Below are 5000 nucleotides of genomic sequence, written 5' to 3' on the forward strand. Positions count from 1 at the left end.
TGATAACAAAATTGATAACGTAAAGAGAATAGGATGGTTTTGGTTTAACAGTTGAAGGAAAATACAGTAATTGGTGAAAAAATTTGAAACTATCTGCAAGCAGTTGAGAGTATGAGAATAAGTTTATAAAAAGGAATGGAAGTTAGGAAGAGGGAATAATAAACGCATGGACAGTTGAAGAAAGTAAGTGGCCAATCCATACAAATATTTTGATTATATGATGGATAATGGTAGGATTAGGAAAGGGTTAATGGACAGAAAAGGTGAAGTAAGAAAAGTAGAAAAATGTGAACAAAAGATTGGTAGGACACATGAAGTCTGTATGGAAGCCAAGGTTGGAAAGTAAAAGGGAACTACAAAGCAGATTGTAGAGCCCACTCTTCATTATGGAGTTAAAGTATGTATGTTGAATAAAAAAAAAAAATAAACAAATAAAAAAAAAGAAAAAAAAATATTTGAAGCAGTTGAGATGAATGGTTTACATAGTAATATATAATATGTATAAGCAAAATTCATAAAGTGAAAAAAAACAGATATATAGTGAAGTGATAGAAGGTAAGAAGGGTGAACGCTTCTATCACATTGTATTGGACGGCATAATTTAGAGGTGCAAAAAATATTTTGCGCCAAAGAGGAGTTACACAAGCTGTTGATGAACAAACTAGATAGGAAGCAACTAATGTTAAAAAGGTTTTGCAGCATCAGGGACTCACTCAAGACTTAGTAGATGGACTTACTGTAGAATTAATATTTCTCTCTCTCTCTCTCTCTCTCTCTCTCTCTCTCTCTCTCTCTCTCTCTCTCTCTCTCTCTCTCTCTCTCTCTCTCTGAGTTGTATTTGTATGCCGGTGAAGTGAACACTTGTGCGTCCCTAAAAATATCCTGATTTAACGCGGATAACAAAAAGGCTATCGAGTGAAATATAGCTACAAGTTTTCGTGAATAGTCGGTGATTAGTTTGAGGGCAGAAAAGTGAGATAAATCGTCGGCATAGGATAGTTATCTTGTGAATTAATAAAAATCTGACCAAGATGGCATTGTATAACACAGGCAACTCGTGGAGAGATATCGCTGGAGTCAGCAAAGGCAAATTTCATGAGTTGGCGAAACAGGAGCTCGACCGATTGACGACAGATGTCACTAACAACTCCAACCAGTGTGACGGAAAAATATTCGCAGACATATTGAAACAATATGATCCAATAGACTGGAACAAATCTGCGGAAAACATCAGTAAAATAATTGAAGAAATTCCAAAGAAAATCCAAGTGTTAAAGAGACTTATAAAGAAAGTCTACATCAATCAACACATTCCATCAAAGAACAATAACAAGTCCAATATGGTAAATATGCTGATTGATGCATTGGGAAAAAGAATGCCAAAATGGTGTAATACATGTAAGATATGGTATTCCATTAATAATCCTCAACAACTGATTAGAAAATGTAATGCCTGTAATGTTCCAACACACCCCACATGTGCTGAAATACAGCAAAAAATAAAAAATAGAGACACAAAGGTATTCTGCTCAACATGCTTAGTCTGGATAGAAAATATAATTAAGTCGAGACTAAAGCTGCAATTAGTTGAAGAAGAAGAAGAAGAAGAAGAAGAGAAAAATGAACAAGATATGTGTAAGGATGCAGAGGAAATCATTGATATAACTTATGATGCCATCCAACAACATACTTATGAAGAAATAAATTATCAGATGGAAACAAATAATAGACCCAAGAGACTCTACCCGGACCTACATACTTTTAGGGAAGAGCAAGAACAAGAAAAAAAAGAAAAGAAAGATATAGTCTGTAATAGGCTGAAAAGAGGGAATTGCAAATTTGGCGAAAGATGCTTCTACAAGCATCCAAAGATATGCCATAATTATGAAATATATGGTAAATGTGCGTATTTAGACGGATATGGAGACGAATGCAGAGATCTCCATCCAAAAATATGCAAAACCCTAAAAGAAGGAAAAGGATGCAGTTTCAACAAAAAATGCCGATATATGCATCCTGCAACTATGAATGAGAGTAAGAAAACTCAGCAAACTGAAAAGAAAAACAAAAATGAAACAAAAAAAGAAACAAAAAAGCAGACCGCGTATATACCGCACTATGCACCAAAAAAGGCCTTTCAACCTAAAGCTCCACAAATAGAGCCCAACTACCAAGAATGCATATATAATGCCAGGGGTTGGTGCAGATATGGAGATAATTGCAGGTTCACACACAAAAATAAGTATGAAGGCGAAAGAACAAATATTATGGAAAAGTTGGATTTTTTAATGGCAGAATTCCGAGAAATGAAGAAAAGAACATCATATCAGAACAGGAAGGAAGCATGGGAGAATCCATATTATTACCAATATTAAATAATGGAAATGAGACACAAACCATAATAGTGATGAATGCACAGGGTTTAGTCACGAGTAACTCTAAAAGGAAAATAGAGTTCCTAGAAGAACTAACCCAAATTGAAAAAATAGATATATTAAATATAAGTGAAACATGGTATTCCCAAGAGACTGGCAGTGATGACCAGATAAAGGGTTTCCAAACTTATAGATCAGACAGAAAAAATAGGAATCAAGGGGGAACCGCAATATATGGAAGAGACATAAATCAAGGAAAAGTCTGTGAAAAATACAGTAACACAGAATGTGAATTGATTGCGGTAGAATTTGAATTTGAAAAACTAGTGAACATTGTAGTTTACAGACCCCCAAATACTAAGGAGTTTGACATAATAATAGAAAAAATAGATGATATATGTAGAAACCATAAAGACTGGAATATACTCCTATCCGGAGATTTTAACTTTCCTTTCGTGGATTGGAAAGAACGGATAGAAGAAAGTGGTTGTATGTATACATATAAAAAAGAGAGTAATAGTAGCGCAGAAGATAAGAGGCAATTTGAAAAGCTTCAAGATATGCTATTAGAACATAATATGCAACAAATAAACCACATTCCAACAAGAAAGGAAAATGTCCTAGATCTAGTATTTGTGAATGAGGTGAATTATGTTAAAGAAATAATAGTGTATAACACGGGAATTTCAGACCACAATGTCATAGAATTGATAGTTCATTCCAAAGCAAGTGATCACAGAATTAATAAAAGCACAAAACTTTGGGAAGGATATGGAAAATATAACTTTTACAGTAAGAATATAAAATGGTCAGAAATAAATGAAGAACTGAATAAAGAATGGAAAAATGTATTTATAAGTGATAATATACAGGTAAATACGGATATACTGTACAAAATACTGGAGAAAATTGTTGAAAAATATGTACCGAAAAAAAACAATAAACAAAAGACGTGCATACCAAGAGACAGAAGGATCTTATTTCAGAAAATTAAAAAGTGGAAGAAAAATCTTGCAAAAGAAAAAAATGTGTGGAAAATGAGGGAAATAAAATGTAAGATAGAAAATGCAGAACAAAAGATTATGCAGTCGAAAGAAAATGAAAAAAGGGACTTAGAAGAAAGGACACTTCAAAATATAAAAAGAAACCCCAAAGTACTTTACTCCTATGCAAAAAAGATGAATAAAAGGAGAATAGAAATAGGCCCTCTAAGAATTGAAGGACGGCTAACGAATGAAAAAAAAGGAAATATGCAACATATTAGCAGAAAAATATAAGAGTGAGTTCACGCCAAGAATTGCGAATGAGAATAATGAAACAGAAATGAGAGAAGAAAATGTTGAATATCTAACGGATATAGATATTAATGAAGCAGATATTGTCACGGCTATAAACGAAATTAAAAATGGATCGGCAGCCGGACCAGATGGAGTTCCAGCGATTTTGTTAAAAAAAACTGCAAACACTATCGCGAAGCCACTTGCAATACTGCTAAGACAGAGTATAGATATGAGCGAGATATATGTTAAACATAAATTAGCTTATATAACCCCTATCTTCAAAAGTGGATCAAGACTAGAGGCAAGCAATTATAGACCTGTTAGTCTAACATCACATATTATGAAAGTGTATGAGAGGGTAATAAAAAAGAAAATAATGAACCATTTGGTCAAAAAATATTTGTTTAATATGGGTCAACACGGTTTCGTACCTGGAAAAAGTACACAGACCCAACTGATAGCTCACTATGAAAACATATACAATAATATGATAAATGAAAAAGACACAGATGTGATCTATCTAGATTTTGCAAAAGCCTTTGACAAGGTAGACCATAACATATTGGAGAAAAAAATGAGAAAGCATAATATTGTGGGAAAGATAGGAAAATGGGTAAAAGAATTCCTGCAAAACAGAAAACAGATAGTGGTTGCAAATGACGAGAAATCAGATGAAGCCCAGGTAATATCTGGTGTGCCCCAAGGTACGGTATTAGCTGCACTGCTATTTGTTATTATGATCTTAGACATAGACTGTGATGTTGAAAACTCCGTAGTGAGAAGTTTCGCCGATGACACAAGAATAAGTAGAGAAATTACTTGTGATGAAGATAGGAACTCACTACAAAGAGATCTAAACAAAATATATGAATGGGCGGAGATAAATAGGATGGTATTTAACTCCGATAAATTCGAATCAATAAATTATGGAAACAGAGAAGGAATGGTGTATGCATACAAGGGACCTAATAATGAGACAATCACAAACAAGGAAGCAATTAAAGACCTTGGTGTAATTTTAAATAGGAATATGTTATGCAACGACCAAATAGCAACACTGTTGGCTAAATGTAAAGCAAAAATGGGAATGTTATTCAGACACTTTAAAACAAGAAAAGCTGAACACATGATTATGCTTTACAAAACTTATGTGCGTAGTACACTCGAGTACTGCAATGTGATATGGTACCCACACTACCAAAAGGATATTGCGCAAATAGAGAGTGTACAAAGGTCCTATACTGCTAGAATAGAAGAAGTTAAGGACCTTGATTACTGGGAAAGACTGCAATTTTTAAAACTATACAGTCTAGAAAGGAGAAGAGAACGCTACATGATAATACAA

Source organism: Palaemon carinicauda, chromosome 29 (genome assembly GCF_036898095.1).
Source record: "Palaemon carinicauda isolate YSFRI2023 chromosome 29, ASM3689809v2, whole genome shotgun sequence".
NCBI classification, from domain to species: domain Eukaryota; kingdom Metazoa; phylum Arthropoda; class Malacostraca; order Decapoda; family Palaemonidae; genus Palaemon; species Palaemon carinicauda.